Below are 24,483 nucleotides of genomic sequence, written 5' to 3' on the forward strand. Positions count from 1 at the left end.
TGAGGGAGAAAATGCGACAATTTCTTAGGCTGACTTTTAGTATACACTAACGTAGTCTGAGAAAGGAATTACTGACACCAACGAGATTGTAAATAAAAGAAAGATAATTAAGAACTTTTTCTTTACACAAAATCCGCTCTGCTTCATATATATAGTTTCATAACTTCATATCAGACCCAACAAGTTCTCTGTCTTTTATTTTCTTTCAATTTAAAAAAAAAATACAAAAGAGCAAAACTTCTTGGTCTAAACTTCGTAGCAGCTCTGTAGTTTTCAATGCCCAACAATACTGTAAGACCATAGATTTTTAAAGTCACAGTGTAACCTGCCTGATAAAACCAGGTCACTGGTTCTGTCCTGCAGGCTTTATTTTGCCTACCCCCTGATGTAGACAATAATAGTTGCTACTTGACATGCATGTAATTAACTGTTTCCTGTACATGTTTTATTGAATTTATTTTTAAGTAGTACTATGAAACTTAAACAATGAAGAATTTCGGTTTTCAAAAACTAAGGTGTGATAAGGTCATAGGTTTAATTACATTCTTTTTCATGTTCCTTTATATTGTATCTATGTGCAAACTGTGATCACTCCTGTCAGTTTATACCTTGATGAGGGTGGGTTACCATATTGAACACTTGAAGCTAATGAGAAAATTACACTGAAGGTTCTGTATCTTGCTGCTGTCCCACCCATCTTAAAAAGGCACAAGTATTTGTTAAAATAATAATGGTGATTGTATTTACAGATGGTAACACAGCTAAAAACTAATCTACCTTGATGCCCTCATACAAAGGAACACACACACATGGACACACACACACAGTATGCATATACAACAATACATCGACATAATTTCCTTTCTTTCCATATGGACACTCATTAATGTGAAGCTGCATTGTCAGTATGTATACATGCATTATGCAGTTGGTACCAGATGGATGGGTAGTATATTTAATGATGTCTTGGGCATTTGGAGGTGATTAAAGGAAGAGATTTACTGTGAAATTTAAGAAGAACCAGAACATGGAGAGGACAAATGGTATGTGTGTATTAGCATTCATTGTTTAAACTTGGAACCCAAAATGTGCAGTTATTAATGCCATCACAGGATCCTCATAGGTTGTCTAACATGTGACCAAGGCTTATTGCTCCAGTTGACCCTTAGGCCAACAGGAGGTAACAGCACTCCCCATCAGTTCACATGACTGTTTCCTTCAGGATGAACAGTTTTAGAACATTGTGGGTCCAAATCAACATTTAAAGGTCCAGGATGTGTTGCAGGTACTAACAGAGAGCTGTGGATAAATGGTGTCAATATTTCTTACCAAGACTGACGATCATTTGTATTATACAAACAATGTGTGCTAGCTATAGTTTTATCATGTATTTATATTATCAAAACAATGCTGGTTTATATAAATCTTTTGATATACAGTTTATTGTTTAATGTAGGACATAATATATTGATAATAATGTTGATAATATTAGATAGACCCAAGCTCTGAAAACTATTGCTATTACACAGATTTGCTCATATTCCAACAGCAAGAAATAATGCAAAAATATCACTTGTATTTTTTGTCTGTTCATGTGTATGCATGAGTTTATCATAGATGATTATCCTGTGTTACATACCCATTTCGTCATATGTATCTGATATGATATTCAATACAGATATTCAGTCTGTGATTTCCTATCATACATCCAACCTGTGTCTTTTTACCACTTCAGTATTAGTCCACTTATAGAATACCTGGATTGATTTATTTATTTTTAATTATTAAAAAAATGTCACGTTTGTAATTTTAAGAAATTTGGTCATATTGGGTGAAATTACCTCTTTTGCCGCTGGAGATAATGGGTGAATACTGTAAGTAGTGATAAGCAATTTATGGGCATTTCACTGTCCTTAGGTGGACAACAGTATTTTGGACAGAAGGTTTGAGAATCATGTTTCAGAAGAAGGTGGTGTGCAAAGCGACATCAAACATGAGAGAGAGAGAGTACTTTGCCACTGAAGTCTGGTGTTGAAACTTTAAAAAGTCCAGACAAAGAAGGACTCAGGGAATCGTGCGAAGGTTTCAGACATGGTTAGAAATGCACTCCGTTTTTAGTTCCCAAGAGGCATTCCGTCATGTAAAATAATAAACTTAACTAAAATCTATTTCAGCTTTAGAGTTTCAAAAATTATGGTTATGTTGAGTTATATTTTTTATTTATTTTATTTTTAGCAGGTGTAAATGGAGGAACTTAAAATTTGTCTATGCAAATTACATAGGAATCAGATTTGCTCAGTAAATATGAGGATAAAAGTGAGAAATGTTTTCAGCATAAAGGTATACGGGGGCTTGAGTGGTTTAAAGTGCTCACCATTACAGATGACTGCCATCTCACCTCTGTCTGTGTGGGTTAGAGTCTATGGCTCAGCCAATATGGGTATGTGAGAAAGCTTGCCAGACACTTCTTGTGTGTCAGTGGTTATTTCTGATGTTTTCCTGGGTTCTTCCTCCACCATTTATACTGACCGCCATGTATGGCCTATCTTGCGCTGAAAAATGGAGTTAAACACTAACAACAACAGCAACATAAAGGTATACATATCATTGAGCAGCAGCTGTTTTCAGATGCTAATTAAGAAGTACATAGTGTTACGATGCTGGTTAGATTTTTTCGACACAGGGCACACAGTGGGAACTCCATATTTTAAATTCTTGTAACTGTTCAAGTAGGAGAGAAAGAAAAGAAAACATTACAATATTCTTTAGCATTTTTTTGTTAAAATATATCCAAATGAAAATAAAAAAATCCAGTCCACATTTTAGAAAGAGAGAGAATCGTTGATTTCTTAACATTATAACCTTAAATTATCACCTTAAGTTCAGTGCGTCAATAATTTCTTATATTAAGTGAAAACATGACAATAGAGCTTGAATGTACTGTAAATTAATAAGCTTTCTTAATAAAACTGTATGTTTTTAATTACTGGTAGGCTGTGAAATTTGCCTGGGTTTAGAGTGTAAGATAAAAGGTCACTTGCTGGTTCAAAACGTATGTTCGCTTGAGAAGTAAGGAAAAATCCACCTGCCTGTTACTGTAAATTAAATGCATTTATATGTCCCAGTAAATTTAATCCATTTATATGTCCCTGTAAATTAAATTAATTTATTTGTTCTTGTTGTTGTGGGGTTTAATACCATTTTTCAGCACACATTAGGCTATACATGGCGGACAGTATTAATGGTGGAGGAAGAACCCGGGAAAACCACCGGAAAGAAACGCCAACCCACGAGAAGCTAATGGCAAGCTTTCTCACATACCCACATTGGCTGAATCCGAGACTCGAACCGGCACAGACAGAGGTGAGATGGTAGTGATCCGTAACGGAGACCGCTTTAGTCATTTATATGTCCCTGTAAATTAAATCCATTTATGTCCCTTACAACATTTTTTAAAATTCAAAGCTAAAATGTATATCCATGTCTGCACTGCAGACAGACTGATGACACAATGGCACAGTTTATGTCTAGGCCTACAGTAGCCCCCATTATATGAGTAATCTTTTATAAAATGCTAAATGCCTAATTCATTTTTTAAAAGAAATGTTTGCTAAAATAATTAAAAAAATGTCTTAATAAAAAGGGGATATGTAACAAAAATAAAATCACATCAGCGCTTTGTTCCGAATCAGTGGAAAAGTCACGTCATACAGCATAGAAATGTGCATCCTGGCCTGAAGGACTCAATATTCCTGTGCCATATCAAACCCTTTCCACCCATTCAGAACAAAACACATATGTAGTTTTGTCTATTTATTTATTACATTTTTTTTTTCCTTGAGTTTAACATATTTATAATTATCTTTCAATAAGAATCCAACTCATTATGGGGCCCCGAGAGGCCGAGTGGTCTAAAGTGCTCACCGTTCCGGATCACTGCCATCTCACCTCTGTCTGCGTGGGTTCAAGTCCAAGGCTTAGCTAGCGTGGGTACGTGGGAAAGCCTGCCAGTAGCTTCTCATGGGTTGGTGGTTCTTCCCTGGGTTTTCCAGGGTTCTTCCTCCATCAGTTATACTGGCTGCCATGTATAGCCTATATTGTGCTGAAAAATGGCATTAAACCCTAGAACAACAACAACCAACTCATTACAGACATTAACATAAAAAGTAGGATGATTAAATCATGCAAGCTTGTTATCATTGTGATGCATGTTAGTTTGGAAATTTGACCTTGTAAAATGTACATCATATTTTTTCAAGTTTCTTATAAATATACATACATTTTCTTAGCCAATCATTATGAGCACAAGTAAAAGTTTCTCTCCATTGAGACCCCACATGACTTATGATGTTTGAATGAGAGAATCACAATCAGTTATTGATCGTAAAAAATGTCACCTTTGATGCATAGAGGCTTGTTTTTGTGTTGTTGGTGATGAATTTTTGTTTATGGATTATTATGACTCTGTGTCTTTTAAGTAACTAACAGAAAAAGTAAATCAAGAAGTTCAGTAAAATTCAACAAATAATTTTATTTCCCTAGAAAAAAAAGTAAAAATTTAAAAGGAATTTACTGTATTGGGAATTAAATCACAATCCTAAAAGTTCCATCACAAGTCCAAAATAGAGTATTGCAAAATGAATTCCAGGTCTAGAATAATACAATATGCAGATATACCAATATTTCTGATGTATCACCATGATATAATCCAGAATGTCTTTGAATGAATTCACAATATTTGAATAATCCCAAAAAACTGTTTTAGTCCAAAATGTCAATGAGCACTTTGTAATGCCAATGATTAATTTAAATAATTCCTTTCAGATTATATCTGTTCACAACTTTAATGATTCCAACTGATATTAAAATTAATATAAAATTCTTTACTCTGTCCTCCTTCTGTTCAGACTCTCACAAAACACATGACACAATTATGAATAAATCGTCATGGTATTTTGGTCATATCCAATGAAAACTTCCATCAGATTCATGAACAAGGCCAGGTTATTTAAATTTTGCCAAACCTGACCAAAAAACACAATATAGAGACATCATACTCATGAGCACTGAAGAAATTTTGGCACAAGCAGCCTGAGGCAATAAAGGACATTGGTGGATTGTCATCTGTTGCTTTGGGCAAGGGGCTTTCCTACATTATAATTTAAATCAATATAAAAAATATAAAGACTTGGATTACGTATGAGTAAACAAAAAAAATTGATAATTTTGTTACTCTTAGCATGATGTATTGGGGTAAAAGTATTTATCTAGCAGCGTATGGAATATCACCTTAATAATGGCATTTCCCAGAAAATAATTCCATTAAAAACAAGGTATTAATTTGGATGCTGTTCTCAGATAGCTCAAGTCAATGAAAAATCTATTGTGGGGCCAGTTTTCCCCATTAACCTTTCACAATTCCAATGCTGTTGCATGTGCCAGATCAGGAATAATGTTTGAGTGACTATGTGTTTTATATATGATATTATACTGTCCACAGCAATACTGATTGGTCGTTCACTGCCTTGCTAAAGAGTAACCATCTATGGCAACTAATTAGTCATCATACGTTGCTGTGGCATAAAGCACGAAACCAAACAAGTGAAAGGATGTTTCATACTGTTATTGTTCCATGAATCTGCAATTTGTGAAGTTGATCTCAAATCCTGCTGTTTTGCCTTTGAGGTGCTGTTGCAGATAGCTGTCTTTTGTAATGTTGGATATAGCTGTCTTTTGTAACTTGACATACTTGGATAAGATTTTCTCTGTCTGTCTGTAAACAAAAATATGCAATTAGGAATTAGCAAATGCTTAGCTTCTTGATATTCATTAAGCAGTTCATTGTCTACAAGACAAATTTTTCCTTGAAAACTTTAGTTCTTGAAAAGTCCTGCAGAAATAAATATCTAGGACTGTATAAAGACAGTTCTACCAAAAGCTAACTTTTTTTTTGACTTTTGTGTTAGAGCCATTGTAGGAAATTTATGAACAGTTTGTGGTTGAAGTCTTTTTCATTTGCTTATATTTCTTAAAATTCTTGATGGATTTTGCTCATAATTGGGATTGGTAGTTATGAAGCTAAGACAATTCATTTTGCATACTCACTCCTTTGATTCTTTATCACCAATACTTTAACTATGACTGCATTCTTGATCTTATGTCCATTTGTCCATCCTACTTGACTCGGACAGTGAAGCCCATTTTTTTGTTGAGTGACACGACTTAAACTATATAACAGAAGTTTTTCATGTTTTACTGTGAAGTGCATGCATTTTGGTTCACGTCATTTTTTCAGACACATTCAACACCAGGTTTAAGTTCTGAAGGTTTGTTTTTGTAGTCCCATTATGCGAGTCCATCTTGCATACATGGATCTGGATATTAAATATTGAAATTTCCTTTGATGTGAACTCTTTCAAGAATCTCTGTAATGATGTACCATAAGTGAAATCTTTTGAGGAATGTTATATTTAAAACATGTAACCATGCTTTAAGGATGTTAATATTGTACTTTTATATTTGCCTTTTAGAGAATTTTAACATCTGCACCATTTAACATGTATCATTTAATACTTAATATTTCAGGATGGGGTTGCAATGCTTTGTCTCCCTTTAGGTTTTTATTCTCATTTATATTTACATATTTGGAACTGCTTTGAATTTGCACTATTTAACCAGTATTGAGTTCATGCGCAGTTAAACCCAGCAACTACTGTTACTTCTACTACTACTACTGTTACTACTATAAGATAACATTTCGCCTGATTGGCTGATACAGTTATCGATTATAGCAATAACATAGGTCACCAGAACATGACCCCTAAGTGCTTGCTGTCAGATCTTCACATCAGACCATGGAGATCTGATTTTTATCAGATTGCCAAATATTGGGATGGGTTTGAATTTGAGGTAGGAAAGAACCATACTGATTTTGAGGTCAAAAGGTCAAAAGTCTTTTTCACTAAGTCTAACTGAAAAAAGAAAATGGTTTGCACAATAACTTATCTACCATGTGTAGTTGTCAAAACTTTGTGGATGACTTGCACTTAGGGTAAAGAAGGACCCCATATATTTCAGGGTAAATATTTATGCTCACTGACGGAATGAAGAAAAATGGTTTCTGCACAATAATTTGATCTGTCTACTATCTGCAGAACTTTGCTAAACATTGTGGATGGCACTTCAGGAAAGGCTAAATACTATCAATTTAAAGATGAAAGGTCAAAGTAACTGAAAAATGATTTCCACCCAATAACTCGAGTTCTGTATCACATAGAGCTACCAAACTTTGTGGTTTGCTTGCACTTGGGGGTAAGGAAAAGCTCTGTCATTTTTGGGTTTATGCCGTCAAAGTGACTGATGAAAACGGGAAAAATGGATTCTTCACAGTCTACCATTTTCACTTACCAAAGTTTGACTCATCAATGTACACTTGAGGTAAGAAATATCCCAAGTAGTTGTAGGGTTTGAAAGTCAGCGTCACTGTTACTCAAAGAAGAAAAATACTTTTTTTTACATAATATGCTAGTTATAGGTCGCATACCTTGACCAAAATTTGTGTAAAGCCTGTGCTTTGGGTATAGAACAAAGGTCTCGAGGGCTTGTGCTTAAGACATTAAAGATGCTAGGTATCAGAAGGTCAAAAGTCAGTTCATTCTGACTCCAAAAGATTGGTTTTACAGAATAATTTTGTTCATGGGTCAGAGGTGACAGTCATGGCAAGTTTCATAATAAATCCTGGCCATTAAATTTAGTTAAAGACCTTATACCTTGACCAAAGACCAGGTCATTAAGATCTGTTAGTCAGTAATCCCCAAAGTCAACCACACTCTACTAATACCTACAAATATTACTATTAAACATGGAAAGGCAATACTCTACATTAGCTTCCATGGTGTTTATACAGTGTATTAAACTGTTTTTTTTTTTTTCTTTCTTCATACTTGGGATGCAATTCATTTTGCAAAAGACATTTTTTAACACTTTTATTTGTGTGTCAAGATGACTTCTGTACATTTTTCTGCTGGCCCTGGTTACAGTTTTTCATTTGCTTATATTTCTTGAACCCCATGATGTTTCATTCATGCTTGGAGTCAATTATTATGATGCTGACACAATTTGTTCTGCTTGTTCAGCCTTTTTGACCATGCAGGCTGTGGCCATTTTGTTTGTAGCTTAGTTTCCTCTGACCTTTCTGATCCTTATTTATGTACTTCCACAGTTGCTGTCCCAATATCTAGAATGGGCTGGGAAGGTCAGATGAAACTTGGTCTGTTTGTAACTGTGTAGGCCAGCAACTAGTGAGTGTTTCATGCTGCCTGATTTTTCTGTGTTATATAGCTAGCAGATAATTCTGCTAGAGATTCTCTAGTTATCCGGTTGTTTTTCTTCAACATCGATTTAATAGAAAGCAACCCGGTATGAATTGCTTTCAGATCTGTACCATCGTTGCATACTGTATCACAAACAACTTGCAATTGTTGCATTTGCTGTATATCTATTACCTGTATATTTCTCATATTCACTTTGTATTCTAGGGAAATAAATTATATGTTAATTTTAACAAATTTTTTATTTTCGCTTCTCACAGTTATTTAATTTAATACTCTATAGAGTTGTAACAAATGTTTCTTTACAATACTTTTACCTTGGTCACTGGTTAGATGTGGAAGGTCGTGGGTTTAAACCTGGGCAGAGCCATACTAAAACTTACCAAAAATGGTACTAACAGCTGCCTCGCTAGGTGCTCAGCATTAAGAGGTTAGACTAGGATTGGTCAGTCTGGTGTCAGGATAATGTGACTGGGTGGGACATGATGCTTCATGTCTGCAGCATGAAGCTCCACTGCTAGACATCACTATAAACTACCACACTGCAGACATCATAGTGACATGGCTGACAAATTGTTAAAGCTACATTAAAAATTCCAACCACACACACACACACACACACAATCTTTACAATACAATGTTACTTATCAAAGGTTTTGTTGATGATCATGTTTTTCAAAGGTAAATAGTTTAAAGATTTTGTCAGCAGGATTCAGATAGATTTGTAATGTGCAGTACGTTGACTTAGGCTCTTGCTTGCATTTTCACATTTTATGTATAAACCCCACCCCACCCCCGAAAATAGTTTTCTGAACCAAAGATTTGATGTTATATCATTTAATTGGAACAGTTATCATTAGTTCTGGTATCAGTGGTGACCATGTGCATGTTTGTTTCTTTTGTTACCAAATTTTGTACATTTTCACAGGCAGGAAACTAAACCAAGCTGTTCTTCTAAACAAAACATGAAACATTATTTGAGTCAGTTTGACTAAAAGCAGTGCAAAATGATGCTGGTCCATATATTGATTACCATTACTAAAATATACCTTTTAATGACTTTTTCTAAATATACATAAAACAGATGATGACCAAATTTGACAGCATTCAGGCTTAAACATGCTTGAAGGTCTTTCAGTTTTATACATATAAAGCCAGTATGCCTTCAAATATACACATTTTTTTCAAAATGAAAAGATGTGGAGTGGGAATATGTAATCCCCCGCCTGTTGTGATACCTTGATTATCATTATCAAGATGATTGATCACATTGTTATTGCCCTCATCAACCAAACAATAAAATATAACAATTGTTGTTGTTGGATTTAACACCATAGGCTATGCATGGTGGCCAGTATTAATGGTGGAGGAAGCACCCTGGAAAACACCGGTAAGAACAACCGAGCCATGAGGAGTTACTGGCAAGCTTTCTCACATACCTACATTGGCCGAACCCACGCAGACAGAGGTGAGATGGCAGTGATCCGTAACGGAGATCGCTTTAGACCACTTGGCCACTCAGGGCGCCTTGATGGAATAATAACAGAGATCTGAGCAAAGGTATAGAACAAAATGAGTCCCCATATGTAAAATATAACAATTTAATCACTTACAAGTTACATCAAGAAAAGGTAATGTAACATGATAGTAGAATGATTCAAAAGAATTAAGAAATTTATGTGAAATGCAATTAGCCATTCTATTATAACGATAAAACAAATTTCATCATAGAAATGAGTCTGAATGATCATAGTCAAATTGCCAGCTTGTCTGCTAAATCTGGTATTTCTGGTCCATTCCAAATCACTGTTGGTGACAGGTTAGCATTGACATATTTCTTTTCCTGCTCTCTCTGGGCCCTGATTGGCAGAGTGGTCTAAAATGCCCACTGTTACAGATCACTACCATGTCACCTCTGCCTGCATGGGTTCAAGTCTCAGGTTCGACCATTGTGGGATTGAGAGAAAGCTTGCCAGTAGCATCTCGTGGGTCTGTGGTTCTTTCCAGTGTTTTTCTTTGTTCTTCCTCCACCATTTATACTGGCCACTATGTATAGCCTATCTTGTGCTGAAAAATGTCATTATACCCTACAACAAGAAGTCTCTTTCACTTTCTCTATATCTCTTTCTTTGCAGCCTCTTCAGGTCCTATCCTGTAACTTAGTTGCAGTCCACACTCTTCCCTCTGGGTATCACAGGTATGGAACTATTTTTTTCCCTTGTGCTTTCCCAAGACTTGCTTCCATTTCAATGAAGCTGAACCTACCATTCTGTGTACCTCAACTTTCCTGACACTCATGCCATGGACAATTATAATGAGAAAAGTACTTTTTACTGATCTCAGAGCCAGCATCCACTTCCACAGAAAAACTTGGACTGCAGAATTTTGCAAGGAAATTACTTCAAACCTTGAAGTTAGTCTGGGAAACACACGCCCTCATTTAGCATATCCAGTCAGGATTAATGTTCTCTAACCACCTAAATTTTAACACTCCCATCAAAATCAGAATAGTTCTCTCTAGTCCATCTTTAATAATAACTATTCTGGAGAATATCTTTTTATGACACCTTGTCAAATTGCCCAAGATATTCCAAAATTTATGTCTGGCTTGTCTCAATGTTGTCTTTTCCTCCACTTGACTTGACTGTATGTTAACTTTATCTGTTGGACTGTTAACCTAGCCAGTCCTAATTAAAATCCAGTCATGTCTCCAAACAAGCATATTCCATCTTTCTCAGGCAGTAATTTATTGCAAGCCTAACCCATGCATCAAAGTTAGTGTTTCCTTGTCACATTGACCACGAGAAAATGTGCTGCAACAAAGCATCTACAAATATTTTGCACAATTACAAACTGAAATGTACCAGTTGAACAGCATCCCTTCAGTTTTGTTAAGATGATCTGCTGTTCATTATGTTACTCCAAATAAATCAACCTTTAAATGATTTCTCTAACTTTAATAAAAAGAATTTGACAAAAAGCCTTTCAGATTTTGACATAAAGCCAACACATTATCAAAATAGATCACTATTATTGAAAATCAAAGACTTTTAAATGAGTTCCAGAGCTTAAATAATTTTAGTCCTCAAGCTAGTAAATTTCACATAAAATTTGCAGTAGTTTTCATGGTTTCAGTAGTTGAATGGCTAGTAAGTTTCAGTTGTTGCCAGGAAGTTCTTTGGAAAGGACTAGTGAAGATTCAGTAGAACTAGTTAATTTTTCAATCTACCAGGCCTGACTGCTCAAAAGCACCTGATCTACACCTTGGCGAGCGAACAGTTATATTTTATGTGTTGTCTCCCTTAGTATGTAATGTCAACTAACCGTTAGTGTGGTGCATTGTACAGTAGCTTTCATGGTGCTTATACAGTGTATTAAACTGTTGTTTTTTCTTCATGCTTGGGATGCAATTCATTTTGCATAAGACATTTTTAACACTTTTATTTGTGTGTCAAGATGAGTACAGAAAAGAGGAGGTCTTTCATATCCACAATGGGACTAATATTAGTTTTGCCAACTATTTGTTTGTCTAAAGATAATCATTTCGTACATTCATTTAAAATGTTAATGCTATCAGGGTCTGTTATGGGATGCACAATTCACACCAGTTACAAAATAATCACACAGATATATCAACCAAATACACACAATTTGTGCCATTATATTTTCAGGCATTACCTTATTTTTTCATCAAATCTCTCCTATATTAAACAATTTCACCCTCTTTTATATGTCCACCATAATGCAGAACATACGCTGTCCAGTCATTGGTCTGTTACTAGTTCCACACATTAACAAGAGTTGTCCACAATCTACATTTACCAAGCTTTGTTGATGACTGCCACATAGTGTAAGGAAGACCCCTAACAAGTTTTAGTCAAAGGTCAAGGTCATTGTGACTGAAAGAAGAAAAAATGATTTCTACATAATAACTCGTTTTCCACCATTTACATTTATCACTGGGGGCCCAGGGTGGCTGAGTGGTCTGAGGAGATCACTATCACAGAGCACTCCCATCTCACCTTTGTCTAATTGGATTCATGTCTCAGCTTGGCTAACATAGGTAAATGTTGTTGTAGGGTTTAACGCCATTTTTCAGTACACAATAGGCTATACATGGCGGCCAGTATTAATGGTGGAGCAAGAACCCGGGAAAACCACGGAAAGAACCACCGACCCACGAGAAGCTACTGGCAAGCTTTCTCACATACCCACATTGGCTGAATCCGAGACTCGAACCCATGGAGACAGAGGTGAGATGGCAGTGATCCGTAACGGAGAGCGCTTTAGACCACTCTGCCACTCGGGGCCCCCATAGGTAAATGAGAAAGCTTGCCAGTGGATTATTGGTTCTTCCTCTGCCTACACTAGCTGTGATGTATAGCTTATCAAGTGCTGAAGAATGGTGTGAAACCCACAAAACCTAAACCAAACCAGTTATTAGTGAATATTTTTCACTTGGAGTAAAGATGGACCCTATTTCAGGGTCAACAGATCAGATGTCAAGGTCACTGTGGCCGAAAGAAGATAAATATTTTCTGCCAGTAACATTACTTCTACATCATCACATAACCAGACCAAACTTTATGAATGGCTTGCACTTTGGGAAGGCTAGAAGTCTGCAACTTTCAGGGTAGAAAGGTCATTGTAAACTGTCTGAAAGAAGATAATGGTTTCCACTCCTTTGGCAAGGTAGAGCTCTATTAATTAAACTGACTGGCAGAATAAATATGGTTTCTGCATAGAAAATTTCAGTTACAAATTTGGTAAAAAGTTCATCAGACAATTTCTATAAAATTTCTGCTAACATGTCTTTTGAAGGCGATTATCTAGCTTAATGCCATTTTATGTGGCTTTGAATTTTTAATGTTAGTCTGGTGAGCAGTTTTGGGTACTGAACGTTATTATCACATTGTGTACACCTTATACTTTATTATCACATTGTGTACACCTTGTACTTTATTATCACATTGTGTACACCTTGTACTTTATTATCACATTGTGTACACCTTGTACTTTATTATCACATTGTGTACACCTTGTACTTTATTATCACATTGTGTACACCTTGTACTTTATTATCACACTGTGTAAACCTTATGTACTGGTCACTTGTAAATTATGAATTCTTGCTTTAATTCAAACACAGTAGTAACATGATAGTTGACAGTCAAATTAATTTTTCATTTGTCAGCTATTTTTGGACAAGGCTTCAGGTTTTCATATCTCCCAATGGTCAGTTGCTTTCATTTCAAGGGGACTTGTATACCTTTTGCTATAAAAACAATAGCTGCAAGTGAAAATTATTTTAGGATTGGACAGTATGAGAGATGCGCCATTTTTGTCCTTAATAAATTGTGACCTGAGTAGTGGATGTACCTGTTGAAAAGGGGTTAGGTAATATTATAGCCTTGGGGCCAGTGATCAATGCCAATTTGTGGTGGTCATTTTACTTACATTACACATTCAGTACTGTATAGTGTTATGGCAGCTTGCTGAATGGTGGTACATATGTATATATGCCCTCTACATTTACCTGGCTTTGGACAGTATGAGGTGAAATGTCAAAGGGAGAGCATAGGTCAATTACAGTTCAGGCAGTTGCATTGATTAGAGACCATACATCCACATCTGATTATCTGTTAGGCTAAGTGCTAAAGAACAGGGTGAATTTTATCAATGTTGGAATTATTAGCAATGTTCAGCTTTAAAATTTGGCATTATGTAAATCCTTTAGGCCAGAGCATGCAGTTGGCATTTTGTACTTAAAAGGATAGATATAAGACCCCAGTTTCTACGCTTGGAAATTGTTTTGCATCATTTATTAATTGGCAGCATCATAAAGTTCACCAGAGCTAGAGGAGGTATGTGTATCATGAGTTGTAAGGCAGGATATAGGTGTGAATTCATTTTGATATCATGCAGATTTTTCAAGTATGACAAAAAAAGTTCCAGCTATCAAGCTATCCATTCCTGGTAAGCAATGTGCCATTTCTACTTTAAATATTTTTTCATGCTATTTTCAAAACTGCTTAATTCATATTTATATTGGAAAAAATAGTTCGGATTTGTCTGAACCATAAAACATGGACTGTTCTTACCATTTTGTTCCTATTGAAATAATGAAAATGTTTTTAAAATCTTGTTTAAAATTAGTGTTGATTCCTGTACTGTCAGCAAGAAACTTGGACTAATCAGAATTTTTCATGGTGGTAACCGGTAAGTTAACAGAAATATGCAAACTACAGTGATTTGTTTATTAATTTAAATATAAATCTTATAACAAAATCTGGACTGTTTTTCACAGAAGAAAAAAATTATATATGTCTGAGCATTAGAGATTATTGAAAATCTGAATTTAACTGTAAATAATTAAATTACTTCTAAAGTTCATCGTATTTTTGAAGTTCATCCCAGGAAATTGGCGTGCCTTGTACAGAATAAATCACAGAAATGGGGATGTATTGTGCAGCATGCATAGAACATATACCAGTCCCAGGGTCTGTTCTAGGTCGCATGATTACAAACACCATGCTCATATTTAAAACGTCTTGCAGAACAATAAACTAAAATGTGATAATTCTGCATTGTATTTTCAAGCTATATCTTTATATCTTCTTTTAAACTCCTCCTATAGTTCAGAAGTTACCCCATTTCTTGAAATGGAGTTAAAGAAGAGGGTGGGGCCTGCTGATTGAAGTATACCAAATGAATTGGCCAGAGTACTGTATCTATCTGAACCAGTAGAACCTCTTCATTAACATAACAAGGCTCACCCTATGAGACTAAACCTTTTTTTAAGTTTAACTCAATTAAGAAGCTTCTGATGATGTTCCACATTAAATCTTTGACTTTTAAAAGAATGCAATTGATATAACATATTTTGACATTGTATTTGAAGGATTTTTCTTTTTTTACCTTTCTCATTTATTTCATATATCTTTTATTTTGCAAGACTAAGTGCTTAAATTGATTTTGGATAGGTGTATTGAAATACATGTGCAATTTTTACCTTTACATTTTTACAACTTTACTTTAATTGGCAATATATCCAGGATTGTGCTTACCTGTCATTAAATGATATACATAAATATATGTTAAGTCTGCAAGTATTGTACTGTGTAAAACAGTACCATATGATCATTCTATTGCCTTGAAGCTTTTGGATTGTATTTTTTCCATTTTTTAAAAAGATATGATTATTGTGTTTTAACATATAGGAATTTTAGAAATAGGTTATCACCATAACTTTGATAGCATGTTCCAAAAGCATATATTGGTACTTTGTTAAATCCCCTGTCTTTAAACATGTTCATTAATTGTATAATCTTGACGTAAAATATTAAGAATTGCCACTTAATTTTTAGCTCACCTGTCCATTTACCAAGTGACCATACAGCATGGGCCTTGTATTTAATTGGCTAAGTTTGTAACAATTCTACCATCAAGATCTCAAATGAGTTTTCTTGTATGCAGCTCCTAAGCTGCCTTTACCCAGGACTCCCCATCTTTTTCCACCAATCCAGTCTTGTGTAGCTGGGGGAGGAAGTGCACACCCTTTGACAAACAGGGGCAGAGAAATTGTTCTGAACATTGTCACCCACCTTCTATTCTGTATCTTTCTGGTTACAAAGAAAAGTGGAAAGTTTTCCATTATAGTTAATAGTAATAATGGCTTTATTTTATGAGGGTGACACAATTAGTATAAAAACTAATCTCCCTTTTGGCCCTCAATTATCTATATATGTATGGGCAGATATATAAAATACAGCTGAGAAATAAACATATAAAAAGGTATAATGGATTGGTGTACACAATAGGTATAATGGATTGGTGTACACAATAGCTATAATGGATTGGTGTACACAATAGCAACTAAGTATGTATTCAGCACACATCATTGTGTACACCAACATGCATGACTGAAAACACATACACACATGTAAACACCCAGAGACATTTTATATAATATTTACATTTACAAATATACCAGTTAAAGACATTATCTGGACTGCATGAATTTCAAACATATATAATGAAAGGAAGGCACTGATGATGCCTTATTAATATATTTCGACAGTTCCAGATGATTGGACCTGAGAAAGACTGACTATTTTTATACAGTTCCATTTTGGGCTTACGAAGAAGAAAGTTATTAGATGACATTGATATTATTTGTCCTTTTACTGAACATATCATATACAGTATATAGTTGGGCATAGGATCCTTAGAAAACATTTAGCCTTTCTTAAACACATTCTTTCATAGATAATCATGATTTTCAAAACCTTCTTACATTAATGGACATTATCAACTCTGTTGTCATGGGTAATTCTGATGGTTCATGTTCAAAGTCTTTCCACTTTTAACAATTGTTTTTAGAAGCGTTACCCTATATGATGATGCATTAGACTAAAAGAGGTTTAATATAACTTTTGTATAACATTATCCTGTAGTTTAAGATTAAAACTTATTTAAAATTTGTCTAGTAACCAGATAACCATCTTTTTGTTAGCATTACTAATGTGATTTGATGATAACCTATTGCTATCAACTTAAAACTCCTAAAAGTTTATGATGTGTAACATTTTTCAGTTCCACACCATTAAAATTTATGTTAGAACATTATCTTTAATTCAGTTATCATTTATGTTTCTTCTAAGTGGTCAGCATAATTTTGGATTTGTCTAAATTAATGACCATTCCATTATGTTTACACCGTTCAGAGAGTTTTACAAGAGCATTATGTAAGCTTCTTTCGACAGTAGTTTTTGATGAGCTAATATCATATAAAGTGGTGTCAGCAAAGAGATCGGTTTACTGTAATGCAAATGCAGATTATTTATAAACATAATAAATAGTAGTGGCACGAAAATAGATCTTTGCAGTACTCCACATGATACAAGCTTTTTGTCTGATATGACACTGTTTATGCCAACTTTTTTCTTCTCGTCCTTTCATATATGACTTAAAATAATTCAAATAGTTGTTGGGCTCAAAAAGTTTTAATTTTTCAAGTAAAATGCTATGATCATCTAGATGAAGGGCTTTCCCAAATTACACCTTTGGTGGATCTGTTTGCAACCAGGCTCAACAACAGACTTCCCTTTTACGTTTCTCTTGTACCGGACCAAGGAGCATGGGCAGTGGGTGCCTTTAGATGCCTTCCCACCCATCCAACTGCATCCTCAAGTTCTGCAAAAAGTCTAAACTTCCAATGTTCAGATCCTTCTAGTCCCACTGTGGCCCCAGCATTTGTGGTCCAGTGATGTGTTGATTACTTGACCCATGTCTCTTCTTCACGGGAGGGATCTTCTGTCACAATATCAGGGAGCCTTCTGTGTAAACAGCCCACAAATTTTCCACCTTCATATTTGACTCATCTCAGATAATCTCCCTGCCAGAAAAAGTGTTTGGGCAGAGTTGCCAGTTGCATCATTCGAGCCTGGAGAGCTTCAACATCCAATGTCTATGATGCCAGGTGGAAGTTATTTTATGACTGGTGCAGTAGGAAACACGTTGATCCTAGCTGTCCTTCTCTAACTTCTATTGCTGATTTCCTTTTGTTTCTCTTTGAGAACAAAATATGCTCAGTATTCACTATCAAGGACCATAGAGCTTGCATTTCCAGCACACATAAATTCTCTTAAAAGCATGGCAATTGGTTTGGATGAGGTTTAAGCAGTTGTTTCCTGTATGAAACTAAAAGCCCATGAGGTTTAAGCAGTTGCTTTCTGTGTGAAACTAAAAGCTTATAAGGTTTAAGCAGTTGCTTCCTGTGTGAAACTAAGAGCCCATGAGGTTTAAGCACTTGCTTCCTGTGTGAAACTAAAAGCCCATGAGGTTTAAGCAGTTGCTTCCTGTGTGAAACTAAAAGCCCATGAGGTTTAAGCAGTTGCTTCCTGTGTGAAACTAAAAGCCCATGAGGTTTAAGCAGTTGTTTCCTGTGTGAAACTAAAAGCTCATGAGGTTTAAGCAGTTGCTTCCTGCGTGAAACTAAGAGCCCATGAGGTTTAAGCACTTGCTTCCTGTGTGAAACTAAAAGCCCATGAGGTTTAAGCAGTTGCTTCCTGTGTGAAACTAAAAGCCCATGAGGTTTAAGCAGTTGCTTCCTGTGTGAAACTAAAAGCTCATGAGGTTTAAGCAGTTGCTTCCTACTGAGCCTACCTAATCACTCCTCCATGGATGGCATCATAAAGGTAGCATTTTGACATTCCCATATTACCTTCTCTTTTTACCTCTGTTCATTAACACAGCAAAGCACAGACACTTTTTTCTCTGGGTTCCATCATTGCATAGCCCCGAGAAACATAAACATTCCATAACATGGACCTCTTCATCAACAGTGAGTACATGTGATTTTTATTAGTTTAATGGATTACCAGCCAACCTTCCTTACTGACAAATTCAGCTAAGCTTTAGCTATGGGTAAACTGTTGATGGTATTAAAATGGGTGGGGGATTTAATTTTAATTATGCAATAACTACTGTCAAATGCCGTCCTCCCACCCCTCTCTGATGTCCTGGTGTAACAGTCATTTGTGAAAAAGTTTAACTATCTTCACTCATTATGTGCACTTATACAAAGAACCACGTGAGTTGCATGAGTGGTTTACATTATATTGACAATACTGCACTCTAGAAGATATATTCACATCAAAAGAACTGGGCTTTTCAGTATGAAAAAGAAAGCTAAACAATATCTATGGGTAAGTATTGCATAATTAAAATTAATTTTACCCCCCAGAAAACTACATTTTAAAGCCACACCTTATGGCGTAAATTAACAGATACAACCTAGTCACGGGCTATATTGTGCCCACCCCCAATCTACACACATTAATAGGAGACTGGCATCTACCTGGCTTAGGTATTATTACATTCATAAAGGCAGTATTTCTTGACAGAGTTTGTCAGTCTTGATAAACAAATCTTGATCAAACTTGGACTTGCAACATATGTGCATCTGATTGGGTGATCTGTTCACTGCCTTTAAATGTGAATTTTATTGTGAATAAGTCTCAGTAATTTCATCTACATACATGCATACATACACACACACACACACACACACACACAGGGCATTACTCAATAATTTATTTTCTGTAATAATGTTTGAGAAAGAAAAAAAAATTGTGTTCTAGATGGCCCAGTACACAATACAAATTGTTTCTTTTATTTGAGTTAATTTTAATCCTGCTGTTAAAAAAAAGGATGCATTTAGGGATGGATTCATTTTTAAACTGAAAAAGTCTTAGAAAAATTTAAAGAGAAATTTTACACTGATTTACAGTCAATGGTCTATTCTCAAAGGATTCCATGGGCACCACAGATAGGGGCAAGGGGTGGCACTTCCCCCCCCCCTCCCCCCCGATTTCACCTCCATACATGTTTTGGCTTACATTGGTAAAACTTAATAGCTGGCCACTACATGCCCCCCCTCCAAAAAAATTATTCTGCAGGCACCTCTGAAGGATTCAGTGTAGTATCTAGTGTTTGAGACTCTTGCATTGCTAACTTAATTAGTGGTCCTATATTGTAAATGCCTTTTACAATATCAGCCATGTGAAAGAACATTTCATTTACAAATTCTGTACAAAAGCAATTGTGTTTTTCAGTCAGTTTTTTTATAGAAAGTTATGTCGTTGCTAGTTTTAAAATTACTTCCAAAATAGCATATTTTCTGTTCTCCATTTGCTCAACAAAAAAAATGACGTAAACCCCATGAGCTTGTTTATGATATGAATAAGTTGGTTATGTCTTGCATTAGTTAGGATAGGGATCTTGTAAGTATATTGCATGAATTCACAAAAGGAGATAATATGTGATATTTACATTGACCCATTCAGATAGATGAAATATAGAAAAAAAATTGGCAAAAATTCCGTGCATTCAACATAAATTCTTTATGTATTTTTTTAGTGAATTCCACATTCAGGCATATAACTAGCTTATTTATAGTATAAGAGATCAGCTTGAAAAATGAGCCAAGTAGGAGAGGTCACTCTTATGCCACCACTGCTATCGCCTAAAAAGTCAAATACCATTGCATTTACAAAACAATGTAGTTTTTAAGACTACATATAGATCGTTGTGTAAACTGTCATTATTTTTCTGATGAGCAATAGTTGTTCAATTCAGAAGCAATTTTGAAATTCTATATACCAGCCCACCCTTACTAACGTGGAAAATATTAAGAAGCTTCATAAAAAATATGGAAAATTGCCATATAGATAAATCTGAATTACATGATGAGACATACAGGCAGATTTGTGGTTTGAGCGCTGAGCTGTAACCATTGTTTCTTGTGACTTCCACATGTGTATATACACACTTTCCCCTTAAATAATAAAAACTGCAATTTTCAAGTAGAATTTTCAGTACAAAATGTGCTGTTTTAAACCCTTTAATCAAATTTGGTTTTGAAAGCTGTGCATGAGAGGATATTTGAGAAAGAACATTTGTATAATCATGTTTTCATTAGAAATTTTGTAGAAACATTCAGTGAATAATACCTCATTCAGTGTGTACATGTAGCAATGCTCTGTGTTGGGATAACTAGATTTCACCTTTTAAAAATTATATTTTCGTAAATCTCAAAGTGACTTTGTTTTGCAATATTTGTACATTAATAGACTGTTTAAGGAAGTTTCCATGCAGATTGTACAGCAATGGTACAATCTCAACCTATTCAGTGCAGTATGCAGTGTTAAAAATTAACAATTTGAGTCATATACGCATATATGTATCAGAAAGCTATATAAGAATTTAATACACACTGGTTAAAAAGTAATTGCGATTTTAGATATTCATCAGGAGTAGTATATAAATACAGCAAACCATAAAACTTACAAGACTGTTTAAATTTTCAAGATGTTGTCCTTTTTATGCATAAAAAGAGTTGGTGACCCAAAAAATCATGGTTCAGTTGGTTATGTGGCTCTGTAAGAATGATTGTGCGGAGTAATCAAGGAGAGCTGAACCTAGCAGGCAAATAAACAACTATATAGAATCACATTGTTGGTATAATTATCTTTTTAAAGCTTTATAAACAGTTTCCAGATTGATTTGTAGATGAATCCAAGTGATACATGCTTCCAAGTCATCTTGGCAACTTCCTACATGTTCCCGTTGATCCCAGGTTCTTAAGTCACCTTATAGATGTTTTAATGCTTGGTTTAACATTCTGTCTGTAGCACCTTTATGGCTGGGATTGGTGTGGAACTCAGACACATTCTTATGTTATCTGTAGGTATAATTGATCCCATTCAAAGCTGTCAATGAGTGAAATTGAGTAACTTAATCCTTACACAAAGCCATTTGCTTGCATGGGTTGTTTTTTGGAGCAAGGTGACCATCTTCCACAAGACTGAACTGCTGACTTTTCTGAAGTAAAAGCAAGATCTGTACTTATCTTGTATATAAGGTAGCATCCAAGGCATTCCAAAAAGGGTAATTTTATTGATTGGTTAGAATCAGCATGATATTTGGTTTCTGAATGATGCATATTAGAAACCATTGATCGTTATAAGAAAGGGAGCAGACAGGTGATTGTAATAAAACAAAATATTGAGAGTCAGGTAGTCGAGCAAACAAGCCAGCAAGTAGATAAATAAATAAGTATATAAGAAATATATATGATGAAAGAATGTCAATTTTAATCATTTACTAGTTATTATGAAATTGCTGTATTAAAAATCATGCTGGAATTTATTTTATGTTGCTTTGATTTTTCTCGTTTTTTCACCATTATTAAGAACACTTTTGAAAATGTTATTCTTTTAACAATATGTTGACTGAAAAGTTATTATTGTATTCCTTTAATTGCAAAAAATGTACAGGCATTCTATGCATATCATAGAAAAACATTGCTGTTGACCAAAGTTAAGGCAATATTAATTAATAATTTAAATAAAGATATTTTTGCAAATGACAATTATATTTCATTTCATCCCACATATTCTCTCACTTATCTCTTTTTTGTTATTCTGTTCAATGACCAGAAGAGCTTATGGCATGTTATCTGTCATCTGGCATCCAGTTTTCATTGGTCTGTCAATTAGCACAAGTTTGATATTACTAAACTACTTCGAGGATTGAATCTTTATGTGCACATTCATCCCAGGGTCTAGGTGAAAATAGTCTGCTCAGACATCCAAAATGACCACCACAGCAGCCATTATAAAAAATCTTGTTATTGCTAATCTTATTTAATGGAAAGATATCGACACTCATGAATAGAAAATCATATAGACATGGGGTTTTTACCAGAAGATTTCTTATGATTTATGGTTTGTCCTAAATGAAATGAAAATAGTTTCACTGTGATATCCAGTATGGCTTGCACAGTGACCATCTTGAAAATTTGCTTATTTGTAGTCCTAAATGGATGGTCATATCAACATGAGGTTTTTACCAAAGTGCTTTTTATTTTGTTTTGTTTGTCCTACGTGAAGATGATAATCATCTGATGTCTAATATAGACTCCATGGAAGCTATCTTAAAAATCATCTTATTAATACTCCTGAATATGAAGCCATATTAGCATGGCATTTCCACTGGTGTCCAACTGGTCTTAAATAAAATTGTTTATCATATCTGGTATGACCCTTGATGAGGTTGAGACAAAGTAGGGGCCAGCATGGCCTTCAAGTGGTCTTAAAAATCCTATCACTACTCTTCATAAGGTGTAAATGGAAAGTCATGCATGTATTAACATTGTTTTTTCACCAGAAGTTTTCTTACGGCCACTGTTTTGAAGATTTTCTTCCTAATATCAAGATTTAGACTGCTAGAGGACTAATTATGGTCCTGAGTAAAAACTAGGTCAGATATTAAATAATGACTGCCACAATGAACATAGGGGGTGTTATTCTGCTTCATATTTTGCATAGGTTTTGATTTTTAAGGAAACATAATTTTTTGTGTTTTCCTCGCTGGTTATCCATGCTATTTTATGATGAGTTGTATCTCGTCAGTGTTGTTAAAAGAACTTTTAATTCGCTTTATTTTCGTATATGATTGATAGGTTTTATTTGGTTTATAAAATGTACAATTGACTTTACTTCAGATGTGACTGATAAAAAAAATTCTAGCTCAGCTTGGGCCATTTTCACTTCCTGGACATTAAAATGTAAATTGTATTTTAAAAAAAGGAGCCAGTAATTTTTTTTACTTTTTATACTTCAGGCTAATTTTTCGAGCACATGGGAGCAGCCATTTTGGTTAGCTGTGTGCTTAGATCATGTCCAGTTTCCGCAAGTGCAATATCCAAAGAATTTTCAGCCACAGTACATGAAAGTAACATAGAGGTATGACAAACTTCTGATGATTGTGCATGTTACAAATGCACACAACTTGACTCTTTCTGAAGTACGCAATATCTGTAGAGAGCCCCCATATTAAAAGTTTCGTTGCTAATCCTCTAGAATGGGTGATCTTGTCGACATGGGTTTTTCACCAAAATTCTTAAAATAGTCTAATTTGTCCTAATTTATCTTAATTGACAATTGTTCAGGTTTTACATACAGTTATGAGATAATTTTTTAATCTTATTACGTGATCATATCAGAGATGGTTCAGCACTCATCAATTAAAAAGAATAAATGGTCTTGTATTCTGGGAAATTCTTTGCTGACAGTTGAGTGCTGGTCCCTCCCTTTAGGTACTTTTATTTTATCGTGAGAGAGTAATGGTTTCTTCTGATTATCTATTCCTAGTTTGAGCCCTGTCATGTCCATAATTTCAAACATGTATGGAACACCAGGATCTATAACAGATGGTGCAGTTCTGTGCTTATAGCAGGAGCATTACGCTGCCAAAATGGGACTAAAATGCATTCGGCTTTTCTTTTTGCATAATTTGAATGCATTTAACAATACCTTTATTTTTAGTTGAACTGTCCGTGTAAAATGTGAATAAAATTGAGCCATGTATGAATGCTTTAAACACTATAAGCGAGTACCATATTTCATGTATAGCTATTTCCCATTATAACACCCTCATTATAATGTGATTCTGGATATAACACAGTATGACTATTGACCCTATCGCATGCTACTACCAGATTTCTCCATAGATTTTAAAACTTAAGTCATTTGACCCATGGCACCAAATTTCAAGAATCAAAATGAAGATCTTAGTCAACACTGAA

The 24,483-nt window shown here is 34.9% G+C and overlaps 1 protein-coding gene across 1 annotated transcript in view; it reads left to right on the forward strand.

Moving 5' to 3' along the window:
- LOC149788513 (orphan steroid hormone receptor 2-like) overlaps positions 1–24,483 on the forward strand; it is a 116,540-nt gene that overhangs the window by 984 nt on the left and 91,073 nt on the right. Inside the window, exon 2 of the mRNA XM_089974510.1 lies at positions 10,466–10,527. The gene's annotated coding sequence lies outside the window, so the exon portion shown is untranslated. The remainder of the gene's footprint in view (positions 1–10,465; positions 10,528–24,483) is intronic.

The sequence above is a fragment of the Sinohyriopsis cumingii genome, chromosome 11, assembly GCF_028554795.1.
Source record: "Sinohyriopsis cumingii isolate HCF-2022 chromosome 11, ASM2855479v2, whole genome shotgun sequence".
Taxonomy (NCBI): domain Eukaryota; kingdom Metazoa; phylum Mollusca; class Bivalvia; order Unionida; family Unionidae; genus Sinohyriopsis; species Sinohyriopsis cumingii.